The sequence below is a fragment of the Procambarus clarkii genome, chromosome 74 (genome assembly GCF_040958095.1).
Source record: "Procambarus clarkii isolate CNS0578487 chromosome 74, FALCON_Pclarkii_2.0, whole genome shotgun sequence".
Taxonomy (NCBI): Eukaryota; Metazoa; Arthropoda; class Malacostraca; order Decapoda; family Cambaridae; genus Procambarus; species Procambarus clarkii.
Window position 1 is genome coordinate 12,065,686 of NC_091223.1, and position 15,118 is coordinate 12,080,803.

At 43.6% G+C, this 15,118-nt stretch overlaps 1 protein-coding gene across 1 annotated transcript in view; it reads right to left on the reverse strand.

Moving 5' to 3' along the window:
* The window catches only part of LOC123767311 (glutamate-gated chloride channel), a 101,977-nt gene extending 87,092 nt beyond the window's left edge, over window positions 1-14,885 (reverse strand). Inside the window, exon 1 of the mRNA XM_069312934.1 lies at window positions 14,762-14,885. The gene's annotated coding sequence lies outside the window, so the exon portion shown is untranslated. The remainder of the gene's footprint in view (window positions 1-14,761) is intronic.
* Between the last annotated feature and the right edge of the window lie 233 nt (window positions 14,886-15,118).

The following is a 15,118-nucleotide window of genomic DNA, read 5'->3' on the forward strand; positions in this document are numbered from 1 at the left end:
GACCCGCCAAATCGTTTAACAACCAGGTAACCATTCACTGCTGGGAGAACAGAGACTACAGTTACGGAATGGCGCCCGGTCAATCCTCCCCGGCCAGGATACGATTCCAGGCCAGAGCGCTGGCGGAGCTCCTGGCGAGTGCCTTACCACTGCGCCACGGTGACTACAAGATACTATACCGAGAGAGAGAGAGAGAGAGAGAGAGAGAGAGAGAGAGAGAGAGAGAGAGAGAGAGAGAGAGAGAGAGAGAGAGAGAGAGAGAGAGAGAGAGAGAGAGACAGTGTCCAGTTCACAGATTGGAATTTCGAGAAATAGTGATACAAACATCTTAACATCTTAGTGTGGGGAGTGGATATACTGCTCCTCTCAGACACTGATAACTATCTCCACTGTACAGATTTAGAGTCATCATGAATAAAGTACCAAGTTCGAAGTATTCTTGTGGTCGTTGGCTAGTTAAATTTACGTCGCAGATAACAAAGATGGGTAGCCGCTTGGTGTGGCCAGGTTCCCAGTACACTTCATGTTAAACTGTGGGTTGCTGCGACATCTGACACTAAAGAGTATGGTCGGTTTAACGAAGACCTCACTCCGTGCAGGTCGGCGATCGATTCCCGATGGTGCAATTAGTTGTACACCGTTCCGACATTCAGTCTTCCTGTCCCAGCTCCTATTCTGTCCATATATATTCCTTCCGCGTGCTATATACTCATATTGGCTGTACACTTTTTCTTAGTAATTACCTCTCCTCGTTCTCCGGAAAAATATTTGAAATTGTAAATATTTGTTTTTCACAGACGGCAGATATGCTCGTTAATTGTAAGTAATGAGAGCTAAAGTAGCGGTGAAAGATTTCACAACCCAGCAGTGAATTGTTCGAGACAGTAGTCGACCTTGTATATATGATATGAAGCCGCAACCACAGTGCCTCATTGCAATGACTGTCACCGAGGATTTAATTTATCACTGCTGATAAAACCGACTTCAGAGGAGAGCACCAGACTCCGCTAATGCTCCACAAACAACGTCACAGCTCAGCTTTAATGTGCGGGCCTTTGTGCAGACATCAAAGACGATCTTGGGAGGATCTCAACAGAGCGCTGGACCCAGCGTTCTCCCTCGGAGGCGCTCTGGAGACGAGTCAGCACTCGCTAACTTGTCAGACGAGAGAGCACTGTGGCTTAACGTCTCTGTACGCTGAACACATTGATCGAACTTGCTGAGTTCAACCAATAGGAATTCATTTTATTTTTCACTTCTTGCCGCAATGCCATGTGATATTCTGGCTTGTTCCACCCACTAGTCTCTTTGTCCCACCAGGAACCAGTCTTCTTGTTCCAGACAATCCTTGTTCTACTAGCATTGTTCCATCATCATATACCATGTTATTAAATAGTTATACATTTGACTACCAACCTTGTTCTAACAAGTACAAGTTCAAACGAGTACCTCTCTAGCTCTAATGGGAACTTGCCATTTACCAACAGCAACAGTATAACGGAAACTTACCCTCGTTTTAACAGAATCTCGCCTTGTTACACAGAGCACTTTCCAGCGCTGTTCTTGAAGGACTACAGTCACATGAACCAGTTAGCGAGAGACAGTGTTTACCTCCATGAAGAGAGGTCAACATTTTTTCTGATTTTTTGTAATTTCTGGTTTACGTCGTTAAGTCCGTTAGGAGTAAAGTCAAGTAAAGTATTTATTCAAGACTATAAAGAGGAAGGAGAGATATGAGAGCCGTAGGAGAAGGAAGAGATATTGTGGAAGAGGTGAAATGAAGAGGGAGGGAACTATCAAAGAGGAAAGCGCAAAGCCATTACGACTATATAGCACCTTGAAGGGGTCAGGATAAGGATTTGGGATGGCACGGGGGGAAAGGAATGGTCCCCAACCACTTGGACGGTCGGGGATTGAACGCCGACCTGCATGAAGCGAGACCGTCGCTCTACCGTCCGACCCAAGTGGTTGAACGAGAGGCAAAGAAGTGAAACTGCAAGAGGAGGAAATGTGAGAAATGTGAGATAACTAGTTAAAAGCAAACTAAGGACACAGTAGGGAGGAGCAAGACTAACGCCTGATGAATGAGTGGAAGGAAGAGATGCAATAAAAGGAACAGTAGTTAGGTGGTGAGAAGTGTTAAGTGACGGGGGGTGGGGGGGGATAGTTGATACGGGGAGGAGGAATGTTGGAGAGGGTAGCAAGGGTCATGTGGATTGGGGGAAAAGCTTGTGTGTGTGTGTGTGAGAGTGTGTGTGTGTGTGTGTGTGTGTGTGTGTGTGTGTGTGTGTGTGTGTGTGTGTGTGTGTGTGTGTGTGTGTGTGTGTGTCTGTGTCTGTATGTGTTGTACTTGCCTAGTTGTACTTGCGGGGGTTGAGCTCTGGCTCTTTGGTCCCCGCCTCTCAACCGTCAATCAACTGATGTACAGATTCCTGAGTCTATTGAGCTCTGTCATATCTTCATTTGAAACTGTGTATGGAGTCAGCCTCCACCACATCACTTCCTAATGCATTCCATTTACTAACTACTCTGACACTGAAAAAGTTCTTTCTAATGTGTGTGTGTGTGTGTGTGTGTGTGTGTGTGTGTGTGTGTGTGTGTGTTTACTACTTGTGTTTTTGCGGGGGTTGAGCTTTGCTCTTTCGGCCCGCCTCTCAACTGTCAATCAACTGTTTACTAACTACTTTTTTTTTTTTTTTTTTTTTTTTCCCACACACCACACACACACCCCAGGAAGCAGCCCGTGACAGCTGACTAACTCCCAGGTACCTATTTACTGCTAGGTAACAGGGGCACTTAGGGTGAAAGAAACTTTACCCATTTGTTTCTGCCTCGTGCGGGAATCGAACCCGCGCCTGTGTGTGTGTGTGTGTGTGTGTGTGTGTGTGTGTGTGTGTGTGTGTGTGTGTGTGTGTGTGTGTGTGTGTGTATTCACGATTTGATTTACTATTTGTGTCTACAGAATCAAGCTATTAGCTCTCGGACCCAGTCTTTCTAAGCTACCTATTTTTTTCTTCTATTATGTCTACATATCTCTTTAACACACGCACACATACCCAAGAATCCGTGCTGGGGGAAACTCTGCCCAAACAAATGAGCAGAGTTTCTTTCACCTATTGCCCCTGTTCACCTAGCAGTAAATAGGTTCCTGAGAGTTAGACAGCTGCTACGGGCTGCTTCCTGAGGATGTATGTGTGTACGCATATGTTAGTGAGTAATATATGCAAAACACATAAGAGGCAAAATAGATTGATTAGAAAAAAGGGGATCCAAGAGCTAATAGCTTGACTCTGTAAACACAAATAGTAAAAATCCACACACACACACACTGGAGTAAGAATTAAGCCGCCTTAACACATCGGAACAATACATTCTTAACAAACCAGTAAACCACTCAACGCAACGCAATAAAACTCGCTCACAAAACGCACAATAATCATAAATAGAAGCGCCATGAGAGCTGTAGTGTGGGCGAGGCAGCGGGCGGCACAGCGGTGCCTCTCTGCATCACCGCACTGCATCTGTTGAATTATTTGACTGTTCTCCACTCCCGGCCGGAATGAGAAGCTCCATAATTCAACAGCCGCAGTTTTTCTCCTTTCCTTATTTGCCGTTCGATATCTTGAGGTTATCTTGAGATGATTTCGTGGCTTTAGTGACAGTGACAGCTTAGTCAGCCCGTGACAGCTGACTAACACCCAGGTACCTATTTACTGCTAGGTAACATGGGCATTCAGGGTGAAAGAAACTTTGCCCATTTGTTTCTGCCTCGTGCGGGAATCGAACCCGCGCCACAGAATTACGAGTCCTGCGCGCTATCCACCAGGCTACGAGGCCCCTTGAGGAAGATAGGAAAAAATTAACACCACCATTGGTTGGATCTATCATGAGAGGTTATCTTGAGATGATTTCGGGGCTTTTTAGTGTCCCCGCGGCCCGGTCCTCGACCAGGCCTCCACCCCCAGGAAGCAGTCCGTGACAGCTGGCTAACACCCAGGTACCTATTTTACTGCTAGGTAACAGGGGCATAGGGTGAAAGAAACTCTGCCCATTGTTTCTCGCCGGCGCCTGGGATCGGACCCAGGATCACAAGTCCAGTGTGCTGTCCGCTCGGCCGACCGGCTCCCCTATACAGCAACGGTAGAGTAAATTTGAGCATAATGATAATAATTAACTTTAAACTAATGAGACTCATTATATGAGAGTAACAATGATGGTGGAAATTTATAATGAAGGTTCGTATAATAAATGAAGAGAAACAAATGAAAGAACTCACTGTTTATGTAGACATTATCCAACCCGTTCTCGCACTTTCTTACAGTCAATATTGACTTATTAAATACGTGCATAGGTGACATACTAAACATACTAGTTTACCTTGAAAAGCTTTATAGAAAACACCGACCTTACCTAACCTTCTTAGTATGTTAAGATAAGCATCTTATTGCTTCGTAATTACAATTATTACTTAACCTATACCTATAATAATTAACCTATACCTATAATAGGTTAAGTAATAATTGTAATTACGTAGCAATAAGATGCTTATCTTAACATACTAAGAAGGTTAGGTAAGGTCGGTGTTTTCTATAAAGCTTTTCAAGGTAAACTAGTATGTTTAGTATGTCACCTATGCACGTATTTAATAAGTCAATATTGACTGTAAGAAAGTGCGAGAACGGGTTGTATTATCAGCCAGAATCACTGATGTCCATACTGAGGTCATCAGTTGGGAAACACTAGACTATTACTACATGCAGCCTGCATGACATTTGTCTTCCTTTGTTAATCATAGTGAGCCTTCTCCATCATAAATTAAAAAACATAATAGGTAGAGTAATTATGTTGTGATTAGTTTTCTAGAAATTTGCAATATATTTCCATTGTATAAAACTGATATCTTTCACGAGACAAGATGAAGTTCAACCAGACTATGATGTCCCTTCCATCGTTGTATCACGTGATGTGTTTAAGCCAGTGGAGATGGAGTGATATATAAAAATAGAAACATTCTGCACACAGCTCGATAACGTATTACGAGAAAGTCCTTCGGCCTAATTGGCTATTAAGATCTGACTCGACATCCAACCTTGGCAAGCAAGAGGAGAAGGGCAGCTAGAAATAATAATGTATAAGGTATACATTGTAAGAATAGTAGGGACTAGTTGAAAATAAAAATAAAATAAAGGCAACGACTTATAAAAGGAACGTAAACAGCTAAAGCGTTGATACATATTAAATAATGCAGCTTTTCACTAAAACAGAAATTTCGTTGATGTTCCACTACGGGAAACCTTGCACACTATTTAGTCACACTGAGGAAGAACCAGACACCACTGAGAGAGTATTTGGTCATGGTAATACTGACAAAGTGTCCGTGAGAAAGGGAAAGCCATCAGAGCTCACACAGAAGACAGTCTTAATGAAGAATTGATCAAGTTCTCTCACTAAGAGTAAACACCTCCAGACAGAAGACTCAGATCCGGCAAAGAACAGCAGACTGTCTGCCGCCTCACTGAGGAAATAAACACTATCTGAATCCACTAAGGAAGAGCACTCTGAGACCACAGTCTATGAAGCATTTTCCGTGGCCATGTGAGAAAGAGAGAGAGTTTTTTCTCTCTCTTTCTCTGTCTCTCTCTCTCTAGATTAACATTTCTCTCATACATTATTCAAGATGTGACCAGCAGTCTAATTCAGAGATAACGCTAATTGGTGCTTAGAGCACCAACCACAATCCCTTGATATATGACGTTATCAGACCATGAATATATTATACTTGGAAATAGAACAAGATTTCTCTTGAGGTTATTGTAGAAAATTTGTTTCTTATTGTTATTATTTATCTTCCTTATTGTCAATAATAATAATTATTATTATCACTTATTATTGCCTATAGTTTCGTGTTGTCAAGTATCTATTGTAAGGGGATATCCGAGTAGCTATGAGGTGAATATCTAACAAATTTGCTGCTGTTGTTGGTCAGTGATGCTCTGCTTTTCATACAAGTCTTCCCACAGTTCTTAATTTTGTATGTATGGACGTACATTGTATGGACGCCTCCATACAATGCACGTCCCCATACAATTCACGCCCCCATACAAGGCCTGCTCCCATACAATGCACGCATCATACAATGTACGCCTTATACAAGGCACGTCCCCATACAAGGCACGCCCCCATACAATTCACGCCCCCATACAATTCACGCCTCCATACAAGGCATGCCCCATACAAGGCACGCCCCCATACAAGGCACGCCCCCATACAAGGCACGCCCCCATACAAGGCACGCCCCCATACAAGGCACGCCTATATCCCCACACACACACCCCGCCTATCTACGCCACACGTACACACTATTTTAGCCTCTGAATGATTCACTTTCCATCACCATTAATTAAAACTCGCGTCGAAACTTTATTGGGTCCGGATCACAGAACATCGACTGGAAACGTCTAATAATTTCTATTCAAATTCGTAATGGAACATTATATTTTATCATTTCAGTCTAGTTAAGCAACAAGAAATATTTTCTCCTGCCGTTCAATACAGTGAGGAAAACATTACGGTTTAAAAAACAAAACAGATGGAACTTCTATATTAGTCAACAATTAAAATAATAAACAGATATAAATGATCTCGCAGTAATTGCAGCTAAACAATTAGAGTTAAGCCCACGAAAACACTCCTAAGAGAAAATTTAAGATTTTTCTTTAGTCGTAAGTCGAAATTGTAACGTAACTTTAGCATAGAGGCGTTGTTGACCCGCTCACGAGGAATTTAACAAAGTGAAGTATGTTGACCAGACCACACACTAGAAGGTGAAGGGATGACGACGTTTCGGTCCGTCCTGGACTATTCTCAAGTCCATTGTGATTCTCATTCTCAAGACAATCGACTTGAGAATGGTCCAGGACGGACAGAAACGTCGTCGTCCCTTCACCTTCCAGTGTGTGGTCTGGTCAATATACTTTAGCCACGTTATTGTGACTCATCGCCTGCAAGGTGAAGTATCTCTGAAACATCACAACCTCAATCATCTCCCAGTCATCTCAACATCAACAGTTCCCCCGCACATCACGTACGGATGGCTCCAGCATCCTGCACCATTGCTAGATTTTAGAAACATCTTCAGTAACTACTGATTGACACGGTCTCCATTTTCTTCTATTCACTTTTAGACTACACATTTGTTATGTTATATCAACAACAGCTCACAGTATCCCAACCGTTCTCGGAGCTTGTCAAGCGTGAGATGCCTCAAATTCCAAGGAATCCAAGTCATCCCAGCCACAGGCGCCATTCCAGACAACGAACAAAGAGGAGACGAAGCTCTCATGATACAACGTCCTTATGAACCAAACAGAGATGCAGAGTCACAGAGATCACAAAGGATTCAAAAGATACGAGGAACAAGAAGCAATTTCTCCCGCCAGGAAGGCACAAGGGTCATAATCTATATCAACTCGCGTGCCAACACTGACTACAATAGCATTCCAGCACCATCTTGGGTAGCATGGTAATCTTCCTTGTGTGCTTGGATAGCATCGTAATCTTTCTGGTGTTCTTGGATAGCATTGCAACCTTCCTTGTGTTCTTGGATAGCACCAGATATTCTAAATTTCTTTAATAAACTGATTTTCTTAACGTAGAAGATTTAACCTGAATAAATGCTGGTGTTATTTGGCTGATCACGATCCGCACATTGTGAAAAATCGATAGATATGTGTAAGATGACAAGAGCAATCGAGCTAGCAAGACATTGAAGGAGAGAAAGAAAGAGAAAGAGAGAGAGAGAGAGAGAGAGAGAGAGAGAGAGAGAGAGAGAGAGAGAGAGAGAGAGAGAGAGAGAGAGAGAGAGAGAGAGAGAGAGGGAGAGGAAGGGAAGGGGGAAAACGAGGACGATGGGTAAGGAAAGAAACGAGACGAGTGGGTGAGGTAAAAGAAGGGAAGATATAGGAAATGAGAGAGAATGAGCCGGCCTCGGAGGGTGATGGAGGTGGCACACTGCCGGCCAACATTCACGTGGGTCACCTCACCTTTAACTCACTCGTGGCTAATTACCTCTCTCATTACGGTGGCCTACTGGCAACATCCAGCCCCCTCTCCATCCATCACCCCCATCCCGATCACCCTTAACCCCCACACCTCGCTGGTTTTCATCTCCCAGGAGCGTCCTCGTGTCATGGGCACGTCGCCGGTGACCTGTCGAGGCGCCTCGCTACACCAGGGTCGGGGTCCAGGCACCTTCACTGCCTTAGTAAAGAAAGACCAGACGGGGGACGAATGCTTCCACGTGTCCGCCCAGCACAGGAGTTCAAAACATGGAATGGGGTGGAGAATGCTAAAGGGAAAGGGGCGGGAAGCTACTGAGGAAAGGGGGCGGACAGCTATATAGGAGGGGGGAGTAGGCGGCGGGCGGGCGGGGGGGATGGCGGGAAGCTATAATGGAAGGGGGGCGAAACTGGAGAGGAAGGAGAAATACGGAGAGGAAAAATTGATAAGTCTGTCCTGGCTGACGACTGTGACCCGAGACGCCTTTCTCTTACACAACACAAATATTTTCGTGGTCACATTTCTTGTTATTTTCCTGCAGGAAATATTGACTTTCTTAGGCTATAACGTACGTATGCGCGCTCTCTCTCTCACACTGACTCACACTCACTCATACACACACACTACACAAACACGAACAGTCTAACACCCCCAACTCCACTCCCTTGTATACAAACAATCGCTTAATGCAGGTCGGCCTTCAATCCCCGGCCGTCCAAGTGGTTGGGCACCATTCCTTTCCCCCGTCCCATCCCAAATCCTTATCCTGACCCCTCTTTCCCAGTGCTACATGGTCGTAGTGGCTTGAAGCCTTCCCCTGATACTCTCCCTGACCCCCCAACCCTCCAACAAGCTTCCAAACGGCTACTCCAACACATTTTTTAACCCAATTGCATTGATGTATATTACCAAGAGAGACACCTCGTGCAATACACGAAATTATTGTTAGCAGGATGTAATGGGACCAGGTCGAGCCACCGCACTCTATAATGACGCCTAATGGACCCGGGTTAATGGCATGCAAACAGGTGTGGAGCAGGTGTCGTTAGAGACGATGAGGATTAGAGCAAATGAGAACTGCTCTCGGAAGATATGATGAGTCTTCAGTGTGTGGACTGTTGAAGATAGAGATGATACGAACAAATCCACAAGGGCCGTGACGAGGATTCGAACCTGCGTCCGGGAGCATAGAGATGATACCATGCTGGAGATGATGCTGTTTTATCACTATCAAAAGTTTCATCTTCCAGATCACACCAAAATTGTAATCTAAAGGGAACCGGTCGGCCGAGCGGACAGCACGCTGGACTTGTGATCCTGGGTTCGATCCCAGGCGCCGGCGAGAAACAATGGGCAGAGTTTCTTTCACCCTATGCCCCTGTTACCTAGCAGTAAAATAGGTACCTGGGTATTAGTCAGGTGTCACGGGCTGCTTCCTGGGGGTGGAGGCCAGGTCGAGGACCGGGCCGCGGGGACACTAAAAAGCCCCGAAATCATCTCAAGATAACCTTCTAATTCTAAGCTCCCTGACCAAGAATGTCAAAAACAGTCCATAACAATCCAGTTACGAAACAAACTCACAGACAGTCTAAACTCCTGCGGCTTCCAGTCGTGAGTTTCAGTTTCCAGTTGACCGGAAAAGCGATAACTTCTGACAATTGAATCAGAGGAAGAAAATATTCCATTAAAAGAATCCTGGCCACAATTTCAGTTGAATTTCGTAGAGGAAGATTTAATATTTACTGTAACTGTTTTGTATTCATTTTAATTATTATAATTATTATGTAGAGGTAGATACAGCCAGCTTGGTCCAGTTTAACTTACTTTTGAGGCCTGCTTTAAAGACCCCAGGCTTGCGTCCTCCTTGACTGGACCCCAGCCTTGCCTCCCCCTTGACTGGACCCCAGCCTTGCCTCCTTGACTGGACCCCAGCCTTGCCTCCTTGACTGGACCCCAGGCTTACTTACCCCTTGACTGGACCGAAGGCTTGTCTCCCCCTTGACTGGACCGAAGGCTTGTCTCCCCCTTGACTGGACCGAAGGCTTGTCTCCCCCTTGACTGGACCCCAGCCTTGCCTCCCCCCTAGACTGGACCCCAGTCTTGCCTCCTTGACTGGACCCCAGCCTTGCCTCCTTGACTGGACCCCAGCCTTGCCTCCTTGACTGGACCCCTGCCTTGCCTCCTTGACTGGACCCCAGCCTTGCCTCCTTGACTGGACCCCAGCCTTGCCTCCTTGACTGGACCCCAGCCTTGCCTCCTTGACTGGACCCCAGCCTTGCCTCCTTGACTGGACCCCAGCCTTGCCTCCTTGACTGGACCCCAGCCTTGCCTCCTTGACTGGACCCCAGCCTTGCCTCCTTGACTGGACCCCAGCCTTGCCTCCTTGACTGGACCCCAGGCTTGCTTCCCCCTTGTGAGCATTACAGTCTTTATTCACTGCCGTCGTGTCGTGATTCCTTCCTTTTATCCTCCTGCTTCTTTACCTTGTCTTCCACCTCCTCCTCCTTCCTTCTCGTTATCCAACTCTTGCTTCTTGCCTCCATCCTTCTCCTCCTCCTCCTCCACCTCCTGATTCATGTGTCTCGCGGGGAAGGCAACTTTGGAACCTGGAAAATACCGAGAGCTCTGAGTGCCTCACATTGCGTTGTGCAGGTTTCCACATGAGAGCTTCCACCCCGGTGCTGGGGCACGTCCCTTTCCTCTCCTCACGTTGTCGGGGGCGCTGTCCCCCCCTCTCTTTACCCCCTCTCCCCCCCCCCCCATGCTGCTGGGACACGGTCTCGCTCATCCCCATGCTGCTGGGACACGGTCTCACTCATCCCCATGCAGCTGGGACACGCCCTCCCTCACCCACATGCTGCTGGGACACGCCTCCCCCCCCACATACTGCTGGGACACGCCTCCCCCCCCCCACATACTGCTGGGACACAACTATTCTCACCCATTCATTTTGTAGTGAAGACAAAAACATTCTTAAGAAAACTCTTGGTAATCAGAGTAATAGTTATGAACAAAGATTTCTTTGTTATTTGTATTCTTCTCATATTTTTTCTCGTATGCTTACAAAAATGCGAGAAAGAAAAACACACACACACCCAGTAGGCTCAGGAATCTGTACACCTGGGGCCGGATTCAGGAAGGCACTTACGAAGGTTTTTCCTCTTAGCTAAGAGCGTTTTCCGTCTTAGCGCCTTCGTGGCGGCTACGTCCGTATTCAATTAACTACCCTAAGTGGAAAAACCTTCGTAAGTTCATTCCGGGATTTAAGTGTGGTTTCGACCACTCGTAGCTTTACGTAAACTGGATATAAGTCATTTTTTCTCCACTACATAACACTGGGATCGATTTATGATATTGGAACATGACCAAAATATTATAGCTGGTGAATCTAGTGGAGAGGAGTCCTTCGTGTTAGTTATATATGCATTCTCTGCTTGAAACTTGAAGTAAATATGTGTTTGATGATAGTAGAATTAGTTTTATAATAGCAAGATATTATACCAGTAGTTATTAAGTAAATAAACACTGGTGAACATGAAATATGAGAGAAGGTGATGAGCCCTGCCTGATGGGATCATTTACTATTACCAAATGCCCCTGTTCACCTAGTAGTAAGGGTGCACCTTAGCTATACATACCCATTTCTAAATTATTTAGTTTGGTTTTATTTTTAAATTAAATCTGGGTGAGACATAAAATAAAAATATGCTGCACAAATGATGTTAGGTAAGGAAAAGGGTAAAAATGTCAAAAACTTTATTCATTGAATACTTAAAGCTATAATTATGACTATATAGATTATTAAAAAAGAGAGAGGGAAGTAGGGGTCCAAGACCTCTTCCTGTTATACAATTTGGGTGTGGAACAAGTAATTATCAAAAGAAGGCACCATGCCGGGAAGGCTATGTAGCAGTAAGGCAGTGAGGTGAGGCAGCTACTTATTTGAGAAATGCTTATTTTATTTACCTTATAAGCTGAGGCAACTTATTTTATTTGAGGAATACTCAGCTGATTCCTCTACATTTAGCATGGAACAAATTTGTGTCCAAGACCTCTTCCTGTTACTCAATTTGGCTGTGTGTAACCAAACTAGAAATGCTCTACAAATCAAGGGACCCAGAATGTGGAATGACCTCCCGAATCATGTCAAAGGCTGTACCTCTCTCAACCAGTTTAAGAGTTAAACCAAGTACTGCCTAATTAACTCCATGTAACCTAACTTACCTCCTAAATGTCAACCCATGTCTTGCTATTTTTTAAACAACGCTGTTCACCAACATGTGCAATTGCTGATTTATGCTATGTTAACCCCCTTTTTGTATTTTGTATTCCTTCTTTCAACACAATTTATACCTAATCCCGATTACTATTAAGTTTTAGTCTGTGTTTTTTCCCCCCACACCTTGCCCGAAATGCTATGAGTATTAGTGGCTTTAGGTATTGTATGTACTAGCTCTGCCTATAAATCCAACATTATGTTTGTAAATCAACTGTATGTACTTTTCCTGAATAAAATGTATTTATTATTTATTTTTTAATCAGTAAGTATTAAAAGAAGGCACCAAGCTGGGAAGGCTATGTAGCACCATTGTATGTAACAATAAACCAAATTTTTTTTAACAAATAATGCACCTGTATGGGAAAACAAATCCTGTCAGCTGTAAAAATATTGATGCAGTTATTTAAATGAAAAATATAATGAAAGAAATATTACTGGTTTATTTTTATCCTATCTTTTTGTACTGTACAGTATATCCAAGGAAGTGAAAAATTGAGACATAATGCACAATTTAATGAATGATTAGCATGGATTAGCAGTTCAAAAGAAATATGACTTGTATTACATATCAACATGAGATCTTAATGATCCATGGTCAACATGATTTAATAAGGATAATACAGTACTGTATTTGTAATAATACAAACTATAATTTAAAATCTTTATTACTGATTTTTTTTATTAAGAAGATTAGGTATACACAGCAATGTGCTGCTACCCTATTCTATATGAAATATTACACAGTGTAGATAAAAAACTAGCTATAAGTTTATCTAATACTCCCATCTCACAGAATGGTTAGACATACTGTACATGGAATCAATTTAGAAAATACCAGCCTCAATACAAAAAACAAATCAACTCTGACTAAACAACTCTAAAGCAATTTTCACAAGAGGTAAGCACTGAATCATGGAAACATTATATTATAATTACTCTTACCAGTTTCTACAAGACTCCTCTCAAACAATGTATTTTTAAACATGTTTAGGTATACACAGCAATGTGCTGCTTCCCTATTCTGTATAAAGGACCACACAGTGTAGATCAAAAACCAGCTACAAGCTCACCCAACATCCTCACCTCACAGGATGGCCAGTCATACATGAAATTAGGAGAGAACAAAATACTTAATGCTGATCTATTAGCCTCCACTGGCAAAATCTGGGTGCAGCACAAGAATATCTTCCAATATTCCTCAGTGTATGAAGTAATTACAGAGCTCAAAATACCTCATACCATTTGGTATGAAGTCACTGATAACAGAACAACCACAGATATAGTGTTGGAGAGTATGTTCTCTCAAGTAGGACTGAAAACAGATGTTTTTTTTCACCAAGAGGGCTATAAACCCATGGAACCGCCTACCCGCTGAAGCCGTAAATGCCAAATTCCAGCTAAAAAATATCATTAAGACAATTGGCGGGCCCTTTAACAAGCCGCCGGCTTTCTGTCCTCTTCGAGGTCACTAGATAGTTAGTGGCCCTTGGGTAAATTCAGTAAATATATACAATAATTGTCAGCGCATCTTCCGAGCAACAAGGACAGCTACACAGTATCTCTTAGAATTACGTAGGTAAACAACAAATGTAACATATTTGTTTACTACAATGTCGGTGCTGCCTGTAGAAAATGAAAAAACATTGTTTTACTTCGAAATATACTAATTTTATAAGAAAATTCGACGTAAATAGGAGGCAGTAGAGCTTCGATAAGCCAGCGCTAAATCTTCAATATGAAGAATGTTGCTGCTCTCTGATTGGCCAAACGAAACACAGTAGTGACCTCTATCGGCACGCAGGTGAACCAACAATTTTCTTCCTTAGTATACCTTATTGAATCGCACCTAAGCATCTTCTTAGGGCGCACTTAGGAACCTTCGTAGCAAACCCACTTACGAAGAAATACACAGAGCTTCCTAAATCTATGTCCTGTTGATTGACGGTTGAGAGGCGGGACCAAAGAGCCAGAGCTCAACCCCCGCAAACACAACTAGGTGAGTACACACACACACACGCACGAAAATAACCTATACAGTATTCGACCCGCCGACGACCCATTGGTTTTTAAATTGCTTTTGCCTCATGGTCGCTTTAACTGACAAACATTACTTTAACAGTAAACGGAAAATCTAAATGGAAATCGCAAACGAAAAATATACAATGAGAGAAATATACAATGAGAGTATAACAGCTTGATATTAACTTAGATTTTAGTTTTCAAAGTCCTCTACAGCTCAAAATGCTCACAAATGCCTATGTTTTCGTAGGCATTTCAACTGAAAGGTTAGGTGGGTTGCTAGGGTTTGTACTTCTCTGGATAGGTTTGGTTGGAGTTTAGTTGGATTCACGTGAAAGGGCTGCACCTAGCTCCATTGTTGAGCTCTAGTGAGCCCCAAAGGTGACTGAGAGCACTGTTACGTACCTTAATGGACCGCCATGACTATCACTGACAACACAACGGGTGTAGATCCATGACTGTCACTGACAACACAACGGGTGTAGATCCATGACTGTCTCTGACAACGGGTGTAGATCCATGACTGTCTCTGACAACGGGTGTAGATCCATGACTGTCACTGACAGCACAACGGGTGTAGATCCATGACTGTCTCTGACAACGGGTGTAGATCCATGACTGTCACTGACAACACAACACAACGGGCGGAGCGCCATGACTGACTTCAGTCACCGTAACTAACGACAACAAGTACTCAGACCGATTTGGATATAAAAACTTGCTCATTTACCATTTATTCTAAAATTCCTAATTAATTAATTC